Consider the following 26,850-nt stretch of genomic DNA (forward strand, 5'->3'; position numbering starts at 1 on the left):
AGCCATGGGTAAGAGGAAAAATCCTGAGGGGGAATCTGACTCTTCCAATTCCTTGCCCGTGAAATCCAAGATGAGGAAGACCAAACCAAAGAAAGCTCGCAAACATGCGGCCAGTAATTGTGTAATGGACCGCATTGATGTTATTATTGATGAATGCGGGGAACTACTTAATGCCACCCCCTTGCCTGCTACAGGTGGGAGAAGAGAGTCCACTAAAGGCGTTGTTATAGTTCCGGATATGTTTCTTTCGAAAAAGGGTGGGGAGGAACAATCAAACGGGGCAAGGGATAAAGTCTCGGCTCCTTCTACCCCTATAGTATCATTGGCTGTGGGACAAGATCATTCTGGTAAACCCCCTCCCATCTCTAATCACCCTCCGGGTATTGCTTGTAGCAATAGGTTTTCAATACTGAGTGAAATTGATACTGATACCAGTTGTTCCGCTCTGCCCTCTTCTGTACCTTTGAATATGATCTCAGGTCCTTCCCCATCTGAGGATTGTTCTACCATTAACCTGCCCGAGGGTGTTCAAGGGATTGAATCTAGCAATCATGACATGAAATCTCTGCTGGCGCTAGTGAAAAATCTTTGCTGCTTGATTGAAACTATGCAAACCAAGATTGAAACACTAACAGTTACTGTCAGGAAATTAGATGAAGCTAAGCTGGCTACTGATATCCAATTTAAACCTAATCCTGCCACCTCGTAGGGGACCTACGTTAAGGCCCCTTCAGGGGTGCCAGATAGGCCATGTATGCCATCTAATGTAAGTGTCAAGATTCTGCCCCATGTATCTCACCCCCCGAGTACCCAGTCCCGTTTTCTAGCTCCATCAAGGGTTGACCATCCCTCTGCTCGCACCCCATCCCTTGCTAGACATACCGCTAGAGCTTTCCCTGGTACGTACCAGGTTTCGACACGTGCTGGAGGATCTCCCCTTATAGATGAAAGATCTGGAACTAATCCTAGAGGTAATTATTACCACCAAACACAAACATATGGGCCACACAGTCGTATCTCTCATCCACGAAAAGTTTATATGATGAATGTCTCTAGACTGTCCTCTGGGTCTGACCATGACACCAGTGAATCTTTGATTAACAAAGTTATACACTGGATTAGGTATGTAAGGGGTTGTTGCTCTGTAATCAGAGCTGACATAGCGGGAGCAAGTAGGATTTCTCACCATGATAAAGGGAAGGACCATATAGAGGTCATCTTTCACGATCCCACTATAGCAGACAACCTAATTAACCTTGAGTACAGAAGCTGTCCTCCGGACTCTTCTGTAATTCAAATTAAGTCTACTTCTATCCGATCTTCTTGTTCAGATGGTGTCTCTAATCTACCTGTGGGAGAGTCTTGCCTTGAACTAAATGACTGACTGGCCATTGAGGATAATCTAGCGGTTTCCTCTGTTTCCTCTCCTTTGCCCAATAAAGCCCTTAGTACTGATACTTCGGTTAGTATGGAAAAGCAATCCCTCTCCGTAGACTCGGCAAGGATCACCCTACTGAACAATACCCCGCTGATTAGCAAGGATAATAGCGTAACCCACCCTAAGGTTGGTACGCTTCTTTCCTGGAATATTGCAGGTCTAAAATCTAAGTTGAATGATCCAGACTGGGTATTATTTATCAATTTTTATGACATTTGCCTATTCCAGGAGACCTGGTTACTTGAGGCCCAGCATTTACCGGGTTTTCTGAATTTCAATGTTTTGGCCGTAAAGGGCAAAAAGGGGCGTCCTTCAGGTGGTCTTACTATTTGGATCAGACAAGACCTTGGTATTGCTGTCAAAGAGCTCCCCACTTCACATCCTGATATCCAGTTACTTAAGCTTAAGTTTAGAGATGGCAAATTGCTGGATATTTATAATATGTATGCCAGAAGCACTGGGGGGAAGAAGTCTGATATTATAGCTCGCCTAGATGAATTGTTGCTTCTTCATTCCCAGCACTCCCATGTAATTTTAGGTGGAGATTTTAACACTACCTTTGAACCCCTTTCTGGTGTTGATTGGAGTATCTCGGAGGCTGAGGATAGCTTATGGGGTGTTCCAAGTTTAGATCTTGAACCTGTCAGTCGTTGGTCAGAATTGGCAATCCAGATCAACGCTCTTTGTTTGAACAAGGGGCTTCGTGCTACCAATGGCAGGTCTGAACAAGATAAATCCGGCTCAATCACCTTTAAGTGCGGTTCCCGTACTAGCAGGATTGATTATATTTTACTATCTTCAGACCTATGGGATACCTTGAAGGGCATGGAAGTCATAGATAGACTGGAGAGTGATCACAATCCTCTCTCTCTAACTTCCTTGTTCTGGGTGACCTCTACTGCCCTTAGTGATTTTTCTCCTCAGCACCATCAAGATGTAGTTATTGCCAATGATCTGCGCCATATAAAGTGGGCTAAGATTGTTCAAAGTCAAGAATGTCTTACTTGTATTTTTAATAGACTAGAGTTTGCCACTCAGGATTTAGGGGATGCATATAACCAGTGTCTTTTGCTATCCCACTGTATACCTGGAACCTCGATTCATGAATCTTTCTTTTTAGAACTTAAAGATATTTTTGTAAGGCCCAAAAAAAAACCAAACTCAATTATGATCCTTCACCTCGGTGGTATTCTGCCGATTGTAGAGATGCTCGTGTCAATCTGGCCATCGCACTGAAATCTGGCGATAACTCTAAAGTTCGCTCTGCTAGATATGCTTATAAGCAAACCATCTTTAAAGCTAAGAGAGCGTGGGATCTTCAAAGATGGCAGGAACTTAGGGAAGCAGGTGCCCAAAAGGATATGAGACGTTTCTGGTCTGTCTTCAAATGGGGGTCTGGTGGTAACCCCGATAAACCCCAAAATTGGGTTTCACAAGACGACTGGGTCAAGCATTTTGAATCTCTGTATGCCGTTGATGAAGACATGTGTTCACCTTCAAATTATCAATGTACCTTCTATAAGGAAGATCCTTTTACCATGGCTGATGTTGTTATTGCCCTTAAGTCGCTGGTTCCTGGAAGGGCTCCTGGGATGGACGGAATTCCTGCTGATATTTTTCTGTGTAACAGCGAGTCTTGGGGAAACTATTTTAATCTTAACCAATCTGATTGCTAGAGGTGCCCCGGTTCCCACTTCCTGGAAAGGAGCAGAAATCATTCCAGTGTTCAAGAAGGGGGATAAGTCTCTTCCTGCAAACTATCGTCCAATCAGCCTGATCGATACCACGCAAAAGATCATAGGTAGGCTGATTTTGAACAAAGTGCTGGTTTGGGCGCTAGACAATGCAATCCTTTCCCATCTACAAGCTGGTTTTAGAGCAAGAATAAGCACCATCGATCAGGTGCTGCATTTTGCTATGCTCTATTGGAAGGTGGTCTACTTGGGGGGAGGCAGCTTATATGCTGCCTTCATTAATAGACGCGAATGTGGATGCCCCCTCTCTGGCAGGTGCGAAAATTCCTATTTTAATGTTTGCTGACGATTGTCTTAGTATTTCCAAAACCCCGAGCGGCCTACAGAGGTCCTTAGGCCTGTTCGAGGAGTTTTGTTTAGCCCGTGGGCTTGAAATAAATGTTTTAAAATCCAAATTTATGTCTTTTAACCAGTCAAAATCCTCCAAATTTAAGATATTTATGAATAATTTGATATTGGACCATGTCCAAGATTTCACTTACCTTGGTATTTGCATACAACATGATTTGGGTTGGAAAAAACAGGTAGATCTGGCATCTCTTAAACACTCCCAACTCTCTGGTGCGTTAAGCAAAGAACATGTTAAATCTTTGACTAAACCCATTGATCCCGCACTTCGGGTATATGATGCCAAAGTGGTTGGCGCCGCACTTTATGGAGTTGAGTTGTGGGGATTTGACAATGTACATAAATTATCCTCGTCCGAAAATAATTTTCTTCGAAATCTCACCAAACTACCTCAGAGTACTCCCCTCTGCCCCCTTTTTTATGACCTTGGTATGAGACCAATAGCATTAATTGCCTTATTCCGCCCCATCCTATACTGGCGGCGTTTATGGGTCACCCCCGAACTTAGGCTCTTTGCTCTTGGCCTCATGGACATTATAAAACTGGATTCTTTTCGCAAGATCAAGTGGCTCCGCAGGATCTACGAGTCACTTCAGGATTTAGGCTTAAAAAACTTGTGGGAGGATCCTCTAAATGCTTGCTTCCCGACCAAACAAGCACTAAAGGCCCTGTACTGGGAAATGGTAGCTTCCCGAGTCTTCAGATCTGCAGCTCCGCTTTCACTATCTGGCATTTTCTTGGGCTTTAAGGACACTATTTCCCTGGCACCTTTTTGGGATGACATTACTAATCCCTTGGACTGGAAGCTTTATTTTCAATTCAGAGTTGGCAGTCTCCCAGTAAGAGAGTTTTCATCTAGATGGTCCACAGCTAATGTGCTTAATTGCCCTGGCTGTACTGCACGTATCGAATCTGTCAACCACTTCCTGTTCCAATGTCCATTCTATGTAATTCCTCGTCAGACCTGGCTAAAGCCAATGTGCCGGAACTTGGGGACCAGAAATGCCAAGGTAGCAGTACGCATCCTACGCTCTGCTGAGATTCCATTTGTTTACATTTCTGCTGCAAAGTTTCTAGGAAGGGCATGGGTGATTGTCTGGATAAATTGAATTGCTAAATTATTCTGTAAATATCCTTATTTATTGTTTTAAATTATTTTTAACATGTTTTGTGTATTTGTATATATATAAATTTTCTATGCTTTTATGACAATCGTCGAATAAAGCTTTCTTGACTTGACTTGACTACATTGCCTAAATAAACAGAATTTACAAAAAATAGTTGAAGCATTGTGGAATTATAACCAGTAATGTCTGGATGGCAGAAAAATGTTATCAGAAACTTATTTTAATACAATTTACTCTGCCACCCCAACATCCCTAGTCTTTTCCACCTGGCCAGATCTTTGTACAGGATATTCAATAGCTCTGAATTGCCTTGCTTGTAGTGTTCACTTTCAACCTTATGAAAGTGTACCTCATATCACCTATCTTGTTTCATTAGGACCTTAAACCTTTTGAGCTAACTAAAGGTTAGCTATCCTTATCTTTGTCTTTGAAATTCATACATTTAGAGTTATGGTAATCTTGTTTCAAACTCAACACCGCTTTCATGTCTTTCAGCTTGTTTACCAGGGTACAGAGTGACTGATATTGTTTGTGTTCAATTTGTGTCAATGGATTTTTTGAGAGCGCAAATATAAGAGAAGATATGGGCTATCATGTCCTTTTCCTCTTTGAGAGCATTATCAGTCATAAGAGGTGAGAATTTACTTTCATCTTCAAAGAGAGTCAGATAAAACTGGTCTGAATAAAGACATACATGTTGGGGCCCAACACTGCCATTACCAGTACCTTTTCAAGAATTCCCCAATCTATTCTAGTAAATGGTTCTACTGTATCAAGCAAGAGAAGGATAAATTGAGTGTTATCCAGCATGAACTGTCATGTGTCCTGGTTAGGCCTAGAAGGAAATATCCATATGCCGCAGTTGTCGAAGTGGGCAGGATCGGCAGGCCCCTACTTCTTTTATTGAAAAGATTCCGTTCCCCTACTTTTTCTTTTCAAAACCGTGTCCCAGGATGGCAGTAATAGACAAGGACTTCAGATAAGACTCTGCTTTCGTGGCCGTTCGGGGACGGGCAACACTGGCAGAGAAGGAAAAGCACTCTTTCTCCTTCCTGCCCAGAGAAGACACTGACAATATCCACTTCTGCTCTGCGCTGGCAGCTGCCCTCCTCCCCCCTCTCTCTTCCTCTTATCCCCTCTCTTTCTGTCTAGCAGCCCCTCTTCAGTTACTGACAACCGTGATTTGAAGAAACGGTTCACAACCTCTCTTTCCTTCTTTCATTTATTTGCCTCGCTGTGAAATGGATCCCAGAAAGAAAAAAACACTTTTGATAGAAATGCCCTCTTTTTCTCACATTTTACTATTCCCAAGTGCAGCCTTGGGACGGAGAGAAATAAAAGGTTTAAAATATGAAAATAAATACATAACTAAAGAAAGCAAGACAGAGTGGTTGCAAAGTGCCCAGATTAATTATATTCACACCCAAACACATCAGCCACACTTTTAAGAGCTTGCCATTGAAGCGCTACTTTTGTTTTATTGTCTTACTTTGAAAAACATTGTTTTCCCCGGGTGGGGAAGTGCACCATTACAGGAGGTACTGCAATACCGGGTTGATGGGTGGATTGGAAAACAAAATGTGTACCATGGCTCTGTGTTTATAGAAGTGGTCTTTTAAAACCAGACTGCTTACGTTTTGTAGGATATAAGCAATGAACATTGAAACAGGTCCTTTCTGGGCCCTGTAGTCATGTCCTTATCTTTACAGGTCAAAGCACTCACTGATTTCTAAATAGTGAGTGAGAACTCGTTAAGGTAAGCATGTTGTTTCTGCTTACATTTCACATGCTTTACTTAAGCAAGCATTCCCTACGAGTGTTTGCTTTTTCTGGGATGTTTTCTTTTTTTTTGGGCAGCATATTACTCTTGTCTAGTGCGTAACTTGAATTGAGCCATATCCAGGTGTTTATAGCGGGGCACAATTAGGTTGTAGCTGAAGGCAGTGCGAGTTTCTCTCAGTGGGGCAGTACGATGTGGGAGAGAGAATGTGGCACTATGGCCAGAGCTGCTGAATTTGGAACTGGGGACACAGGCTCACCCTTCATGACCAGTCCACCAGACCACTGTCCTGAAGGAGCACATTCCCATGCTAGACCTTAGAAGGCCCTGCTAGATCTTAGAATCCCTGGTGTCTTAGCACCAGCAAGTGGACCCTCGTAATGGCAAGTGTGGGTTAACCTTGAAGGCCTGTCCACCACAATCAATACTGAAGTTCATCTCCTGTCTTGCGGGCAGGCCTACGAAGCAGCACACCCTAGAGCAACAGTGATCAAGTCACTGTGACTCTGTCACTGAGGTCACAGGAACCTTGAGCAGGCTTGGACGGTGCGAATGGTATGACCGCACCCGGCACCTATTTCGGGTGTGGGCGTAGTGTTTGCAAGTATATAATGGTTTAAAAAAACTTGCTGCCTCCTTCCTGGTCTCCTGCAATTTTCAGCAACAATAAAAAAGTCATGATAACTCCGGTGATTAATTTTCTTCCTAGAAAGAGATTGGAGCTTTGTCTAGTGGAAGGGTTTTCCCCTAAAAAGTTAGCGCAGAGGGTTAACGTGCCTGCTGCAAAGAACATGTAACATGCAGATCGAAAAGTGCTCATAATGTTTACTAGGTGAGTGGGTTACTGTTTTTGTCAGAGAGATCCATTTGTTACTTGCAGTTTATAAGTTCAAATCCTAACATAGAACAGTGAGCTATTAAACTATACTGCCTACTAGTATGGTTGTCATGTGACTTCTACACCTTGTAGTCCTTTGTCTTATGTAACATTTCCTATACAGAGATTTACACACGTATAAATGATTCTCTGAGTAGTGTGTGTGATGTAAAGTGATCTGACACCGTACACTGGTATGAGTGGCACTGTAAATCATATTAAATGCAACTGAGAAAGTGTAGTTATGGAGACTTGAGGGGAACTCCTAAAGCATGGTACTGAGGGAGTCTGAGGCGTAGGTGGTCATTCGGGTTCACCAACAAACATTGTTGCAAAGGGCGCCACCAGCACTAAATGCCTTGATGCCAGTCCACCTCACCCACTGGTATCTCCATTGGCTTTGTTTCAGCAGTAGTAGCTGCAACTCACAATTGATCGACAATGCAGGATTTGCACGCACACCAAACTAAGTTTGCAAACTTCAAAGTCTATCTGCTTCATGCACAAGCACTTTTAACATGTGCTACCTGCACTGGGGCCACTGGAATTATGCAGCAGTTTTGACTACATTATGCAGCAAAGAAAGGCTGCAGCATAATGCAATATATTTTTTTATACTTTATTATCTTGACATTTTTACACATGTTAAGTCTCTGCAAAGATTGTGCCTCATTAGTACCAGTGTAACATACAAATGCAGCAGTGAAAAAGGTGATCAGTCAACCTTTGCAAAGGGCCGTCCACTTTGCAGCAATACAAGTCACGTTTTTTAGTAACTTTTTATCCGTTTGAGCTACAAAAATGATTAGTTAAAACTATAGATTATGCAGTGGAAGATATATTATGTGGCAAATATGGCAGAGCCATAATTATATAGAAAACATTTGCAAACTAGGATATTTTGCCATTCATGTTTGAACTGCTCTTGTGGAAGAAGGGAGGAGAAGTGCTGATAACAGAAACTGTATGGCTCGGAGACAAATGGCTTGTGATTAGACTTTTAAGCGTATTTGGGACATTGTGTGATTGGAAATATATCCCACTTTGTGAATGTATTTAAATGCCAATAACTCATATTAAACCTTAAATGAACAAGTGTATCCATTGGTTGAATTAAATAACACAATAAGCTGTAACTGGTCAATGAAATGCCAAAGAAATACTAAAAATTGGGATGTTTTGCACATCTGGCCAAAACTATCACTCCGCCCACTGATCCAATCATTGGGTTATCCCCACCCTCGGAGTCTCCGTCCACAGTTCCCCTACTTTTTTTTACCCACTTCAACCACACAGCTGTAACATACAAACAATGACAGTCCGATCAAAATCTCAGCCCAAGACAAGGATGCCTTTTTCTATAAATAAACATCTGTTTCCAGATGTTGGTCAGAGAAGGCACTTCTGCTGACATCAAGAAGTCTCTTCAGGCTGATGATTTTTCCAGCAGCTCACTAACATCTCCGTGAGGGGTGCCCAGCTCGTGGTCAAGAGGGGATCCTACATTCTTACCCACCAGGTAATGGGGTTGAATCATCCAGTAAGGGGATTCTTGCCAAGACACATACCTACACCCTAGACACTTAGGTGAGGGTCGGCATAGTAAGAGTACGCCAGAGTGTTATATTATTGTATAGGTTTGCATATATACATTATTTCAGCACGGTGGTGGAACATTTTGTTCTTTTCACTGTCTTGATGCTTCTCATAACTTTCATCTGCTTCTATCTATTGATTATTGCTGCACATATATTCTATTCAAGAATCATTTTGGTTCAATAAATATTGGAAACATCACTCTGTGTACTCTTTGTATATTTCTCTGAGCAAAAGAGAGCACGAGTGTATGCGCGAAAGGTTCTAGGTCTGTCACCATGGTTTCTAAGGGAACAAGGCTGACATGTTCAGTGGTTGCAAGAGCAGTTTGCTCACTGTCTAGGTTTAGGGGGGCCTATGGTAGCACTGTGAGTTAGCTGGTCTATGGGACAACATATCCTGCGGGGGTGCATGTAATCAGTCTGGTACCATCCCAAAGTTTATGTCGTACAGAAACACGCAGTTCTTATTGATTAGTGGACACTACACAACCGAACAAGTCAACAATGCTTAGTACAAGGCGGACACATTCCTACCCTTGCCTAAATTTGATAAAGCCTGACCCATGGTGCGATGAGCTTGGTCCGTCTGTCTTCAAACAGAGTATTGAGCACTTTGATATAAAGGTTGACATCACAGTCCAACAATGCAAATGGTGGGAACCACATCGCTCAGAAACCCTTTATTGTTTTAAAACTAAGGATAATGGTTATTTAACCATACTTTCTGCAATAAAGCCCGACTGTTTGGATGAGCTGAACGCCTTTGTGTGCATGCCCACAAGCAAAGAGAGAAATGCTCTGTAGAAGAAGAAACTGTCTGGCTCCGAAACTTGTTGCCTAGCATTCTTGTGATCACACATAGTACTTCCTTCTTTGTTGTGCTACTATCTAAGGCAGCTATTGTGTTGGGATGTAGGCATGGGAAAGAAGATGTCCTCTGCATAGTCAGCTTATGCTTTAGGGTCTGCCTTTTTGCATAGACAACTTTATGCAATAATAATGAGATGTCTCAGCAACGCTACCACACAGGATGGTCATGTATTCTGATCCAAGTACAACCTGCTCTAGATTACAGTGAACCGACCTTCACCACACAGGAATTATGTCAGTGCTGTGTTGTACCTTGACATTGCTAGTTCACCTGGCAACCTTGGTGGTAACTTTGAGAGGGAAAGGGATCGAGCTCAAAGCCTTTGTAGGTCTTGCTTCTTAAGTCCTACTCTGTTGGTAAAAAGAGCCAGGATGCAGAGGGTGGAGAGGTCTGTGGAAAGTGCCAGAGGGACCACTATTTCAGACCAAAGCATATGATTCGGGAAGGGAGGGGTAATAGGAGCGAGCAAGGATGAAAAGCAAGGTAGGCGGGCATGATTAGGAATGAGGCAGAAGAGAGGCAGTAGAACGGGAGATGGGACAGTAAGTATCCAGGAGAGAGAGTAAAGATGGGGAGTGAGAGAGACAAGGAGTGACCAAAGCGGGAGGTGGGGATTAAGCATGGGAGTGTGGAAGACAGAGGAGCAACTGCGAAGCTGGAGAGCTGTGGTGGGGAGCTGGCATGATGTGCAGCACTACTTGAAGCTCCATGACCAAAACCAAATGGCAACAGTAAAAGTAAGATGTCATCTTCCATGAAAGGTCATGGCCCTAAAGGACAACTCATCCAACCAATGGCAAACCTTGAAAGCTACATGAAAGCCACTGGATGAAGGGGATTGACCCAGAACTCATATTTTCCTCATACTTTTTGAAGTATTCATAAGTTATGAGGTATCCCAGATTGCTAAAGCTGTGAGGCCTAACAAACACTGATTTACAGTGGTTCCCCCATACTATCAATCTCAAAATGACCCCCTAAGTTTTTTTAAAGGCTTGTGCGGGGCCTCAAGAGCTAAGTCAGACAAGTGTTCCTTCCTGTTTAAGATACCAAGGTGTGCGTGTTGTGCTTCTACATGTGGTTCACCTGGAGGAGGATGAGATTGAGGAAATTCCCAGAAAGGGGCGAGGGGGTTGATTTTACCACATGGCCAACTTTAGTTACTCCTGGAGTGTGGGTATCTGGGCCACACAGGGGGTCCCACTATGTCTGGATCATGTAGGGCATGAATTGAAGACATGGGTGCATGGGATGAATGTTTGGAGGGAGCAACATAGTTGACAATCCAAATTAACTTTCTACTTACCAGTACAAGAAGTGCATGCCAGGTTGGGTTATTTGCTTGCCTCTTGTGAGTCTGGACTGCAATTCAAAGCTACTGATTATCATGTGAAGGGCCTTTCAGACCATTCCATTTTAGGTGCAACTTACATCTATGGTAAGAATATGCCACATGCCACATCAAAGTGACTGTCACTAAGGTCACCAGGGGACCACTTTTTCTGAAGGGTACTAGACCACGTATTGGACAAATATTTTGATGTCAATATAGTCACTGGTTTCACGAGTGAAATTAAATAGAACTCTGTGAAGAATGTGATAGAGGGTCTCACCTTTGAAAATACCACAGGAGCTAGGAGGATGTTAGAGAGGGATATTTCACTATTTGAGAAGAGTATCACACAGATGGAGAAACCAAATATAGATTTATAATTTCCACCAAGAGTGGCACAGGAAAAACAAAGGCTGGGGTATTTAACTGAAGCATTAGATACATTTTAGAATACAAACCACAGATAACTGCTCCATAGAGAAAATGGAAATCGAGCAGAAACGGGAATCTCCCCCAACCATCAAAACAGCTATTAAAGACAAGAAGGGTTATTGTACACACTCACGTGGACATCAATTATGTCTTCTAAAAATATTCAATGAATCTGTAAACCAGTCCCGTCCACCTAGAGTTGTGAATCAGGTGATAAATTCAGCTATGCTTCCATGAATGTCAGTAGACCACCAGGAAAAGCAGGGTGTTTAGATAAGGAAGGTCTACTTACTTCTATTACAGAGATCAACAGCGCAGGGGCCCCTGCTGGCAATGTCCTACTGGTTTATCTCTATGTGCCATTGTAAGTTTCTTTGGTATAGATAACGCTGCAGTTGCCTAAAGACATGTCTGCCAATGGCATTCTCCCTTGATGGGTTCCACAGAACATAAGGCATATCACCCTTAGTTCATGTTTAATGTGTACAATACAATATTTTGTAATGTTGCAGTAAAATATGGCAACAGATTGTGATGGACTTAGTGCACATGTATCATTGTAGTTGTATGGCCGAAAGAAGGGTGGCACCTAATCTAGATACAAAGTACACTGTTAACGTAGTCAGATGGGAAACTTTATTCAAGGTGTTGCTGTGAATTTCTGTCCCAGGTTTAATTGTTGTGTAAAACTCCTTTACACAAAGCCTGCAGCCTTTGTCAATACAAACCTAATGATGGACAACTAGGAGCTGGAGACCTGCACAAGACTGGAATGTCCACTGTGCCTACACCTCTTTGTGCTAGCAATAGTACTTCTTGAAAGCAGGTTATGTAAAGTAACGCAAGGTAGTTTGTATTTACTAAACTGCGCAAAGTGGCTTTGTGTGTCTTAGTAAATGCTAACAATGATTTTGCATTGGGGCTGTGCCACAAAAGTGTTGCAACCCCGATGCAAAATCATAGTAAATCTGGGCCCTTGTTTCACTGTATACCCATGACATAATGGTATTCTTGCATGGATCTCCACGTGCAGTAAGCAGATCATTGTAGAATAAACATCTTGATCAGTCTCTAGACTTGAAAAGAACATGGAAAACGCAATAGATTTCTTATTAGGGTCCCTTAAGGACAGAAAGGCAGATTTACTTCTATTATTCTCTGTCACATGGGAAGTAGATACAAATGTTCTGATACTTAGGTATTATGATCACAAACTCTGAGAGATACTGTTACACAATGATCCTAGGCAGGACCATTAGCAAATAGAGGTCAATAGACTTCTGGATATTGCTCGCATATGTTTTTTACAACTGTAAAGGCTATCTCTCCAATTGGCTAACACAGGCTTTCTTATGCTTGGGAGCAGAAAGATATGTCATTTTTAGACTCAAATGAATTGTAATTTAAAATCCTCTTTAATGGTAAAGTTATTTTTTAATTCACAATTTGGAAAATGTCACTTTTATAAAGTTAGATTTTTGTTGTCTTAACCATTTGTGTCTTCTGCCAGTGACTGTGAATGGCTCTGCACTTGAGATAAACACAATAGAAAGAGGGCAGAGGCTATAAAAATCCGCACCCAACAAATGACAGGTGTCTTTGAGTCCACACAATAGCGCAACGAACCAAGGAGTACTCCCCTCTATACTCCTTATTTAGGAACAAGTCCTATCATAAGCACAAAAAACACAAAGGGTTCAGCGCTATAAAATGTACATATGTTATTCCAGATTCATGTTTCCAATCATAGAATAAAGTATTCAAGAGTCTTCATTTCTTGATAAAATAAATTTCTTCTTTATTTCTCTTTAAAAAGTTTTCTTTATTTTCAAGAAGCCAGAGATCATAGCCAACGCGTTTCGTCTCACATCGAGACTTCTTCAGGGCTATTCAGATTAAAATGAAAGAAATACATTACAAATCCAAAATTTGAAATTTTACATCTTTCACATATACAAAGCACAAATGCAACACAATCAAGATCACAAACAGTACAATTTCACAACATAAGGATCATGATTAACTAATTTCCACTTAAGGCATTCATGACCTGTAGAAACCATTGTAACAGTTTTTCAAAGACAAGAATTAAAAATTGTTTTTAAACTCAATTATAATAAAAAGATTTTTTTATCAAAGAACAGGAATTAAGAAAATGTATGTGCAAATGGTCATAAGCATACCTTGGCAGTAAAATATTGCGTGATCCCATCAATATGTAATCGTTTCATGTGTTCTGGACTTCATCAAAGATTCAGAAGCTCTATACAGTACACAGTATCTATAATAATAGATATATATAAGCAAATTAGGAGTTTCTGTCAGTTATTTATATATATATTTTATGAGCAAGAGAAACCATCACATATTTCTAATGTCTATATTGTAATACCAGTAAAATATCATCTCTGTGTCAACAAACATAGTCTCAAGCAGTAGGTAACGAGGCAAAGAACAGGAGAAAATCAACATTAACCAGATGTCTCTATTTGGAAAAGCAGAAAAAACCGAGAAACCCAAGTTAGAGAAACAATTAGAAATCATTTCCTAGTATTCCAGTACCATTGTACTCAATATATTACGATAACCAATTTTTTATGCGTCGTTTGTAAGTCAACATAATAAGAACTGTTAAATATCTAGATAGCAGTCAACATTGTAGAATAGCATTGTAGTTAAACAAAAGTATTGTCGTCACTCATATAAGTGCTTTAGTCACAATTAAAAAAGACTACTGCAACATCACTTTATATTCATTGAATTGCAAATGCTTTTCACTAGAATGATAGTTTGACCTTTTAATATACATCAATATCATGCGTCAATGTGGTTTAGCACATAAATTAGAAGGACAAATCACGACATGTTGCTTATAATATGTCCAATGTCTAAGGCATTTCACTATATCACTTCTATATTAGATGTTATTACATGTCTGTCTATCATTGTACAATGTCTGGTCTGGGTGTGAGCAGCGTCGTGCCTCTAACATACGGTTGGTCAAAAAGAGAAAAAGTAGTAACTGATGCAGTGCCAAGCTATATTGAATCTGCGGCAAACATCTATCCGTAACGCCAGTAAGGAGCACAGTAGAATAAATCATAATACGTATTCAATATGAAACCACACCGATAAAGTCCCATATTACGTCTAAGCTGAGGCGGACATCTTTGAGTTCCTCCACCTAGGTCACGACACACTAGGTCATGCGAATACCAGTGACCACATTATGTATAGGCATTTAGCATCGTCTGCATTTAAATACAACATTTTTTTCAAAAAACACAGACCGTCAGAAAACCGAAGTTTATAAAGTCAGCAAACATTGAAAAACATTAGAGAACAAAACAAAACAAAACAACCTCGAAAACTTTTGTCCGTTGCGAGACATACTAACAATCACACATGAATTTAGACTCACCCCGAATGGCACGGTAGCCCACGATGTATATCCTTCGTGTTGTAGATGTGAAGACGAGCAATTGCAGCCGCGTCTTATTTTAAAATACCCACCCGGAAGTGTCAATTAACAAAAGTTTAGAAAACGGACAAAACTTAAAATTGAAGTCAGGCAACATCGCAAGACGATCCTAGTATCGCGGCCATTTTTGACTTGGTAACGCGCTCAAAGAACGTGTGTCAAAATTTATATATTCGCCAAATTATGCTTCCCGTTAGGTCTGAAGATTACTAATTTTAGTTACTGTTCTCGATCTACATGTTTCTTGATTTAATTGCATAAGTTTTACAATAACGGCAATTTATTTTTTTGTTTTTTTGTCGCGGTGATGCTTGTTTATTACTGCTGACCAACCATAATATGATTTATAAAAAATGCCTAATAAGGATAAATCAATGTGCCATGAGTATATCGACATCATTATTCATACGGTGTTTTCAATACTGAAGTATATACAATTGAAAACACGTCGTGTGTATCAAGAGCAAATCTCGTTCAAAACGGCAGCCATCTTTAAGTATGTAAATAAAGAGTTTTTAACCTGAGAGAGCCCAAACAGTTTCAGGGCTTTGATATGTCCTTATCATGACAGTTTTTCACAATTATTCAAGTTTAACATAGGCAACATGTATTTTTTAAAAAAAACATTTTAATGCGCGATTTTCAGTGCAAAATTAAAAGCATTTGAAAGCGCGCCACATGTGACTTGATTTATTTTTGGTTCAAAACGGCGGCCATGTTTAAATAGATATATAAGGAATATTTTTGCCTAGAAAAACCTGAATGCTTTCAAGGCTTTGAATATCATTACCGTGTCAGTTTGCTATAATTATCAAAAGATTGTGCAGTGATCATTACGAACACAATTATTAGTTTATGAAGGAGAATGAATGAAGAGGGCATATTGCGCTTTATTCCAAAAATCATAGTATAAACAACGCCCCGAGGGACAAATGTATATAGGAACAAGCACATAGATCTTATCACTAGGTGTTCTCATGTTCACCTAGGCTATATAGGTAGTGAAAAGTAGTGAAATGGGATTTCAGACTTACAACAATTACAGAGATAGATGTGAACATAAGTAAAAGTCACTATAGCGTTCAACAGAGAGTGCAACTAATCCATATCTACAGGAAATGATGCAGCTCAGTGTTAACATTCAGGCCAAATTTAACGGTCCTAAGACGGCAAATCCAAGATGCTTCACGTTGCCTGAGAATCATCTCCCTGTCACCTCCCCGTTCTGGTACCTTAACATGGTCAATGCCAAAAAAAGTGAAGTTCTTATCCTCAGGATGTTCACAATGTATATGCATAGCTATTGGATACTTCACATCAATATTTCTTATTGCCCTGGCATGCTCTTGTATCCGCAATTTGAGGCTGCGGATACTGCTGCCGATATATTTCTTTTTGCAGGCGCATATGACCATATATACTGTAAATGTCGTGTTACAGTTAATAAAATGATTAATAGAGAATTCCCTAGATTGGCTACCCATGAACTTTTTGATTTTATTGACACCATATCTACAGACACAACAACTCCCACATGTGTGAAAGCCCAAGGGTTTGTTGGGCAACCATGTGGTGGAGGGAGTCTCGATTTTTTTGACATAACTTGGACTTAGTATATCCTTCACTCAGCCATAGTTAGAAGCATATCAGTGTGTTCCAGATGTTGTGCTCCCCTCTTAAAAAGAAAGTGTTTGAGAGCTCTCATGCCGTCCTGGATGTGAATACAAGTGTATAAACTTTCAACATCCATAGACACAAATAATAAGTTGTCATGATCCCAGTTAAAGTCCTCTAGTTTGCACAACAGATCAGAGCTATCCCTAAGATGCGATGGCAGATTTTTTACAATTGGCTGTAGAAATTTGTCAACATATTGTGCAATATGTTCTGTTGGACCACCATTCCCAGAAATAATGGGGCGCCCAGGTGGAAAAGGACCCCCCTTATGAATTTTTGGCAAGATGTAAATGCATGGAGATCGGGAATGGTGGGCCTGTAGAAATTTATACTCTTGGTCTGATAATAGACAAGACTCGTGCCAATCCCAGAGTTTAGAGTTGATATTTGTCTCTATTTGTGAAGTAGGATTGTTCCCCAGTTTCTCATAGCATTGAGTGTCACTCAGTTGCCTGTCAATCTCATGCAAATAATCGTCCAGATTCATAAGGACAATATTGCCGCCTTTGTCGGCCTCCTTAATCACCAAATTTGGGTCATCTTTTAATAATTGTAGCAGATTATATTCCTCATCACTGAGATTCTTACTATGTACGCAGCCACGTTTTTTAAAATGTTGGTCTTCCAAAGTGTGTAAATCAGTAGTGACTTTTTTGTAAAACTCATCTATAGCTGTTTCTTGTGTTGTTGGTGGCATAAATTTTGAGGTACAACGTAAACCGCTATCAATTGTGTAATCTTGGGAGATGCCTAGATTTATCGCCAATTGCATGGTATCTCCTATTTCATCCTCATCATATAATGAGGCAAGTAGATGAGTATTGTGTATATCTGCAATAGATGGTGTTGAATTGGCATCACTGCTGGACAAAGGGACCCGTGGTACAATAGGGTGGTCTTCAAAATATTTCTTTATTTTTAATTTTCGAATGAATTTAAATAGATCTGTATGGACATCCACAAAGTCACATTTATTAGTTGGACAGTAGTTCAAACCTTTACTTAAGACATTCTCTTCTTGTGGTGAAAGCATTCTGGAGGACAAATTGACAATTGTGAGAGCATTATCAACTACATTATCAATCTCATTAGGGCATGAGTCTTTTACTTCTTGTTGTTTCACCACAAGAAGAGAATGTCTTAAGTAAAGGTTTGAACTACTGTCCAACTAATAAATGTGACTTTGTGGATGTCCATACAGATCTATTTAAATTCATTCGAAAATTAAAAATAAAGAAATATTTTGAAGACCACCCTATTGTACCACGGGTCCCTTTGTCCAGCAGTGATGCCAATTCAACACCATCTATTGCAGATATACACAATACTCATCTACTTGCCTCATTATATGATGAGGATGAAATAGGAGATACCATGCAATTGGCGATAAATCTAGGCATCTCCCAAGATTACACAATTGATAGCGGTTTACGTTGTACCTCAAAATTTATGCCACCAACAACACAAGAAACAGCTATAGATGAGTTTTACAAAAAAGTCACTACTGATTTACACACTTTGGAAGACCAACATTTTAAAAAACGTGGCTGCGTACATAGTAAGAATCTCAGTGATGAGGAATATAATCTGCTACAATTATTAAAAGATGACCCAAATTTGGTGATTAAGGAGGCCGACAAAGGCGGCAATATTGTCCTTATGAATCTGGACGATTATTTGCATGAGATTGACAGGCAACTGAGTGACACTCAATGCTATGAGAAACTGGGGAACAATCCTACTTCACAAATAGAGACAAATATCAACTCTAAACTCTGGGATTGGCACGAGTCTTGTCTATTATCAGACCAAGAGTATAAATTTCTACAGGCCCACCATTCCCGATCTCCATGCATTTACATCTTGCCAAAAATTCATAAGGGGGGTCCTTTTCCACCTGGGCGCCCCATTATTTCTGGGAATGGTGGTCCAACAGAACATATTGCACAATATGTTGACAAATTTCTACAGCCAATTGTAAAAAATCTGCCATCGCATCTTAGGGATAGCTCTGATCTGTTGTGCAAACTAGAGGACTTTAACTGGGATCATGACAACTTATTATTTGTGTCTATGGATGTTGAAAGTTTATACACTTGTATTCACATCCAGGACGGCATGAGAGCTCTCAAACACTTTCTTTTTAAGAGGGGAGCACAACATCTGGAACACACTGATATGCTTCTAACTATGGCTGAGTGAAGGATATACTAAGTCCAAGTTATGTCAAAAAAATCGAGACTCCCTCCACCACATGGTTGCCCAACAAACCCTTGGGCTTTCACACATGTGGGAGTTGTTGTGTCTGTAGATATGGTGTCAATAAAATCAAAAAGTTCATGGGTAGCCAATCTAGGGAATTCTCTATTAATCATTTTATTAACTGTAACACGACATTTACAGTATATATGGTCATATGCGCCTGCAAAAAGAAATATATCGGCAGCAGTATCCGCAGCCTCAAATTGCGGATACAAGAGCATGCCAGGGCAATAAGAAATATTGATGTGAAGTATCCAATAGCTATGCATATACATTGTGAACATCCTGAGGATAAGAACTTCACTTTTTTTGGCATTGACCATGTTAAGGTACCAGAACGGGGAGGTGACAGGGAGATGATTCTCAGGCAACGTGAAGCATCTTGGATTTGCCGTCTTAGGACCGTTAAATTTGGCCTGAATGTTAACACTGAGCTGCATCATTTCCTGTAGATATGGATTAGTTGCACTCTCTGTTGAACGCTATAGTGACTTTTACTTATGTTCACATCTATCTCTGTAATTGTTGTAAGTCTGAAATCCCATTTCACTACTTTTCACTACCTATATAGCCTAGGTGAACATGAGAACACCTAGTGATAAGATCTATGTGCTTGTTCCTATATACATTTGTCCCTCGGGGCGTTGTTTATACTATGATTTTTGGAATAAAGCGCAATATGCCCTCTTCATTCATTCTCCTTCATAAACTAATAATTGTGTTCGTAATGATCACTGCACAATCTTTTGATAATTATAGCAAACTGACACGGTAATGATATTCAAAGCCTTGAAAGCATTCAGGTTTTTCTAGGCAAAAATATTCCTTATATATCTATTTAAACATGGCCGCCGTTTTGAACCAAAAATAAATCAAGTCACATGTGGCGCGCTTTCAAATGCTTTTAATTTTGCACTGAAAATCGCGCATTAAAATGTTTTTTTTAAAAAATACATGTTGCCTATGTTAAACTTGAATAATTGTGAAAAACTGTCATGATAAGGACATATCAAAGCCCTGAAACTGTTTGGGCTCTCTCAGGTTAAAAACTCTTTATTTACATACTTAAAGATGGCTGCCGTTTTGAACGAGATTTGCTCTTGATACACACGACGTGTTTTCAATTGTATATACTTCAGTATTGAAAACACCGTATGAATAATGATGTCGATATACTCATGGCACATTGATTTATCCTTATTAGGCATTTTTTATAAATCATATTATGGTTGGTCAGCAGTAATAAACAAGCATCACCGCGACAAAAAAACAAAAAAATAAATTGCCGTTATTGTAAAACTTATGCAATTAAATCAAGAAACATGTAGATCGAGAACAGTAACTAAAATTAGTAATCTTCAGACCTAACGGGAAGCATAATTTGGCGAATATATAAATTTTGACACACGTTCTTTGAGCGCGTTACCAAGTCAAAAATGGCCGCGATACTAGGATCGTCTTGCGATGTTGCCTGACTTCAATTTTAAGTTTTGTCCGTTTTCTAAACTTTTGTTAATTGACACTTCCGGGTGGGTATTTTAAAATAAGACGCGGCTGCAATTGCTCGTCTTCACATCTACAACACGAAGGATATACATCGTGGGCTACCGTGCCATTCGGGGTGAGTCTAAATTCATGTGTGATTGTTAGTATGTCTCGCAACGGACAAAAGTTTTCGAGGTTGTTTTGTTTTGTTTTGTTCTCTAATGTTTTTCAATGTTTGCTGACTTTATAAACTTCGGTTTTCTGACGGTCTGTGTTTTTTGAAAAAAATGTTGTATTTAAATGCAGACGATGCTAAATGCCTATACATAATGTGGTCACTGGTATTCGCATGACCTAGTGTGTCGTGACCTAGGTGGAGGAACTCAAAGATGTCCGCCTCAGCTTAGACGTAATATGGGACTTTATCGGTGTGGTTTCATATTGAATACGTATTATGATTTATTCTACTGTGCTCCTTACTGGCGTTACGGATAGATGTTTGCCGCAGATTCAATATAGCTTGGCACTGCATCAGTTACTACTTTTTCTCTTTTTGACCAACCGTATGTTAGAGGCACGACGCTGCTCACACCCAGACCAGACATTGTACAATGATAGACAGACATGTAATAACATCTAATATAGAAGTGATATAGTGAAATGCCTTAGACATTGGACATATTATAAGCAACATGTCGTGATTTGTCCTTCTAATTTATGTGCTAAACCACATTGACGCATGATATTGATGTATATTAAAAGGTCAAACTATCATTCTAGTGAAAAGCATTTGCAATTCAATGAATATAAAGTGATGTTGCAGTAGTCTTTTTTAATTGTGACTAAAGCACTTATATGAGTGACGACAATACTTTTGTTTAACTACAATGCTATTCTACAATGTTGACTGCTATCTAGATATTTAACAGTTCTTATTATGTTGACTTACAAACGACGCATAAAAAATTGGTTATCGTAATATATTGAGTACAATGGTACTGGAATACTAGGAAATGATTTCTAATTGTTTCTCTAACTTGGGTTTCTCGGTTTTTTCTGCTTTTCCAAATAGAGACATCTGGTTAATGTTGATTTTCTCCTGTTCTTTGCCTCGTTACCTACTGCTTGAGACTATGTTTGTTGACACAGAGATGATATTTTACTGGTATTACAATATAGACATTAGAAATATGTGATGGTTTCTCTTGCTCATAAAATATATATATAAATAACTGACAGAAACTCCTAATTTGCTTATATATATCTATTATTATAGATACTGTGTACTGTATAGAGCTTCTGAATCTTTGATGAAGTCCAGAACACATGAAACGATTACATATTGATGGGATCACGCAATATTTTACTGCCAAGGTATGCTTATGACCATTTGCACATACATTTTCTTAATTCCTGTTCTTTGATAAAAAAATCTTTTTATTATAATTGAGTTTAAAAACAATTTTTAATTCTTGTCTTTGAAAAACTGTTACAATGGTTTCTACAGGTCATGAATGCCTTAAGTGGAAATTAGTTAATCATGATCCTTATGTTGTGAAATTGTACTGTTTGTGATCTTGATTGTGTTGCATTTGTGCTTTGTATATGTGAAAGATGTAAAATTTCAAATTTTGGATTTGTAATGTATTTCTTTCATTTTAATCTGAATAGCCCTGAAGAAGTCTCGATGTGAGACGAAACGCGTTGGCTATGATCTCTGGCTTCTTGAAAATAAAGAAAACTTTTTAAAGAGAAATAAAGAAGAAATTTATTTTATCAAGAAATGAAGACTCTTGAATACTTTATTCTATGATTGGAAACATGAATCTGGAATAACATATGTACATTTTATAGCGCTGAACCCTTTGTGTTTTTTGGGCTCTGCACTTGAGGTTTGCATATTCTTCCCAGACAGTGGCACAAAAGGGGAACCGTTGTGGGCATGTTGGGCCATCCTGCCAGGATGGCCCACGGTGAAGCTGTTCCCTGCCCCACTTACACTTCAAGGGGCTTGCCTTCAGCAGACACAAAGGAACCTAGCACTAGCCTTTTGTCAACTCAGACTTCTTGGTGCCTTGACAGGGGCAGGGGAGGAACTTTCGAGAACCAGCTGTGGTGGTAGTATTGGGAATCCCCCACATGAACGTCTAGCATCAGATATAAATATTGAAGCTCATGAGCCACTCATGAGATCACTCCTAGACCTGTACACGTTACAGAAGAAGTTTTTCCTTGCCCCCAGAAGACTGCCTGGCTGCTACCAGAGGAATGGCCGACTGCTTGAGGATTGTCTTGCTCTCTGAGAAGGAAGACTGAACCTAATCATTTCGCCCCAGGCTATCCTTAACCCCTTGAGTGCCCCGCCCTTTCCACGCCCTGTGCCGGGCGTTTCATTAGCGGGCGGGGCTCATGACGAGATAGTCTCGTCATGGGCACAGCGCAACCGCGGCCCATGACGAGACCATCTCGTCATGGGCACTCAAGGGGTTAATGACTCCAAGGGTCAATGGCTGACCTCCAGTTTAGAGCTACAGTGGCAAATGAAGCTCTAGAGGCTTCCCTGCAACTGCCCAGCTGACCTGCTGCACTGGACCTGCCTGGACCTGCAACTGGATTTGCCAGTACCCTGCAGGCCACTGCTGGAGTAAGTTCCTGCTACCCTAGACATTTCTCCCCAGGTCCTGGACCCTTGGTTGGCATCAGTTGAGGTCCTCTTGTGAAGAAAGGTGAAATTCTGAAGTTTTGGGCCCTGTGCAAATGTGAATGGGCCCTTTCTCAGCAAGATTCTCCCATGACAACTTCCATTGCCAAGCTCCGTTAAACCTGACTGTTTGCACTACAGTGAACATCAGTGACGAACGGCAATGCAAGTTCTGCACTTCGTGCTACAGCAACTATGGCTCATAGTGATTGCAAACGTGAACCTCCAGCAGCAACTGTCTGGGGCACCCGACTGGCTCTTTCTGCTACAGCCACAACAACCTGCACCGCACGGCCTGTTCTTTGCACTAAAGCAACAACCATCCACAAAGCACTCCATGCTCCTGGCAGCCTACTCCACTGTGAATGGAAGTCACTGTGTCGGACTTTGAGAAGGTATCTTTTTCAGCAGGACTAACTAGGTCCCTGTATCTGACCCTTGCTTCATCATGGTTGGCGGCTTGAACTTGTGACTTTTTCCCAGTCTAGTAGGACCAGATGACTGCGAGTGGCGTTTTGTGCTTTTAAGCGCTACACTTCCCTAAAACTTTGAAATTCAATATCTCCAGTTATACTGTTTGCATTTTTGTCATTCTGGTATCATTTTCTTTATTAAAAGTTACTCTATATGTATACATTGCCATGGAAGTTCTCTTGTGTTGTGTTTTAACTTTATTACTGTTTGTGGGCTGCATAAATACTTTACGTATTTCCTTTTATTTAAGCCTAGCTGCTCTGTGCCAAGCTACCAGAGGGTTCGGCGCAGGTTAATTTAGTGAATTTTGCTGTTCACCATGTCAAGGATCGTACTTGCTGCTTGAAAAGGATTTCACCCCCCTCAACCAATAACTCAATTTCTTAAAGCAGACATTTGGAATGCCAGCAATCAATATATTACTTGTAAGGTGGTGTGCAGTGCAGCATTTCTTGAGCATGGCGAAATGAAAAACGTACTAAAATTTATCATAACTACAAGTGTGTTAATTCTGATAATTGTCCTGTTTTCAGACTTGAATTACCAGAAAGTGTCCAGTAACCAGAGTTCTGTTAATAAAGCTGAAGCATGCTGACCTATTGACAAAGGGGCCATTAACACTACCTTTTCTTCCCAGTGTTTGTGGCTTTTAACCTACTGAGGGATTCAATTCAAACACATTACGGTATTTTAAGTATTCCTAGTCCCATATGTAAACAGATCAAAGAAATCCCCCAAGAGCTTGGTAGAGCCCACCTGGTGGCACTATATCTCACTGGGTGAGGGCTTAATGATGAAGCATGCCACATAGAAATATGTAGGTAAGGGTCCTTTTGAAAAAACAAGAACACCCCCCTTTAATGGGTATTTCACACTGTTATGAGGATCCATCCCTTCGGCTCATGTACAATTATTGCTATTGTCTTTTTTGATTTTCTTGTAGAATACTTAAAATCACAAAGGAAACAGTTGTTTTTCTTTGTTGGCACTGGCAAAATGAACCTCTTAGATGCTCTGTCGATGAGATTATGAAAACCAATTCCGTTTGGAGGTAAATCTGCTGTTGGAGTGGTGGCATCCACTGAAATGGGTGCTATATAATCATCCCTTTCCAGGACAGTAGATTGAGGGGCAAATGGCAGCAGTTGATCTCTACCCTGATCGTCATCAGAGCATGGGCTCTCTGTGATTGGTGGATTAGATCGAGTTGCCAAAAGGGTATGTTGCACTAAAGGAGTTAAAAGACCTTGGGGCATATGTTCAAGCACCTACAAAAAAAAGTGACGCTCCGGTGGCGTTGCGCCATTCCCCATATTTCCAAGGTGAAGCTAAGCTACTTAAAGTGGATGAACACCACTTTGTAAATATGCCCCTTTCTGCCACAGTCCTCTGCTGCAAAGGAGCATGAATGGGTGTTGCAGTAGGCGTTCCATCACAACACCCATTGCTTTTTGAGGCTGCCCCAGATTCACAAGGCTGAGGCAGCGTCAAAAACAAATGCCAGGGAACACCTGGTCTTAGAATGGTGATACGAGGAGAAATTATTCATTTCTCCTCATTTATTGCTCTTTCCATGTGTTCTGCATTCTGCAGCACTAATAGAAAGAGCAAATCACAATTTTTGATTATTTATATGCAGGAAGGTGTCCCTTTCAGCACATAAACAATCACCTCTGCAGTGCAGGCATGCTGGCAACATGGCGGCAGGGTGCCTGTGCTGGTGCTAGGCAGCTTTTTTGCACCAGTGCTAGGGGAAGCAGGGGATCCCTGCGTTTAAAAAATGTCAGTGCTCAGCGTTGCCAAATTTGGCTTAGCACCACGCTCCAACATTTTTTTGTAAAGATGCCCCCTTGTTTTGAGAGGAGCACGTGCATGAGTGTGTGCAGTGGTTTATCTTTACTGAGGTCTTGAATGAGGTGGAGATTGAGGTTTGACAGATTGTTTAGCATGTTCAGATGCTGATTCCAGGAATCATCCATATTAGTGTTTAAGTATAATTCGTAGATCTCTGGCCAAGGCTGTAAGGACCTGGATCACTCTTTCTTGTAAAGACTGAGTAGTTTAGTTATAAGGATCATATCCAGACTGCCAAGCATCCTTGATCTCATCAAAATTGCTCTTCGAATGGCCAACAAGTACCCCTGGCATTAGGATCTATTGATGGACCCGAATCAGTTGAATAAATGTTTTGCATTTCCCTGTACTCCACCTCATCTGGGTCCTTATATCTTATATTTAATTGTGATGGACTGAATGCAGGTCTAAAAGGTTCATCTCATCATCATCATCAGACCTTGCGTATCCACAATTTGTCACAGTGGATATGGAGCTACGTTGCTAGGTGGTATGTGCTCTGGCATAAGCAGCACTGGGATACCCTTTTTTTGGATATGAGAGTAATTTTAGAACATCTTAGTGCCTTCTGTAAAATGTGTCTTTGACGACGGGCTATTGTTGATGGAATTGTCATTGTCAAGGGTGTCATTGTTGATGGTGTTGCTGGAATCACCTTGGATAGTGTAGTAGTTGTTGCTGCTGTCAAAATAGTTGCCAATTGTGTCATCCTTGATGAAGCTGACGTATCATAGTTGTAGTCATTGACAACAGTCTTGTTGACTGTGTTGACATAGATGAGGATTTCAGGGTAGCCGAGGATGAGGAATGGATTTCAGTTTTCTTTGTCAACAACAGTCTTGTCAACACCAGCGTGTGGCTCAACGGACTGCATATGGGCTGACTTTGATTACATTTTTCCAGTGAGCACAACTACCTCATGAATGACTTAAGCTTCTCGTTCATAATTTTTGCGCGATTTTCTCAAAGGTTCCCAAGTAGATTTTTAAGATCGTCAGATTGAGAATGAACTTTTTGTGCTTGGCCTTAGGTTCTCGAAGTACACTTATATTCCAATTCAGAGGTGTGAGTCTGTGAGACTTGATCTTGATTTTTGGAGCTACAACAAAAGTGTAATCTCTTAGTCTTTCAGAGTTTTAGTAGAAAAGGAGCAACATAGTTTGCAGTCCTTAGCATTGTGGTCAGGATATAAACAATACAGCCACTTCTTGATAGGTTCTTCAAAAGAAGTATTTTCATGTCACTGTTCTACATGGTCTAAAAAGACCTTGTTTTAGAGGATTCAGCCACATTAATTCTTAGAAATTATGAGTATTCTCTTAGGAAGTCAGAAAGAAGCAGAAATTGCCAACTTATCT

At 40.4% G+C, this 26,850-nt stretch overlaps 1 protein-coding gene across 1 annotated transcript in view; it reads right to left on the bottom strand.

Annotated features, from left to right (window-relative positions):
* The window catches only part of LOC146805332 (cilium assembly protein DZIP1-like), a 1,720,714-nt gene that overhangs the window by 903,905 nt on the left and 789,959 nt on the right, over nt 1-26,850 (bottom strand). The gene's annotated exons all lie outside the window — the stretch shown is intronic.

This window comes from Triturus cristatus, chromosome 8 (genome assembly GCF_964204655.1).
Source record: "Triturus cristatus chromosome 8, aTriCri1.1, whole genome shotgun sequence".
NCBI lineage: Eukaryota > Metazoa > Chordata > Amphibia > Caudata > Salamandridae > Triturus > Triturus cristatus.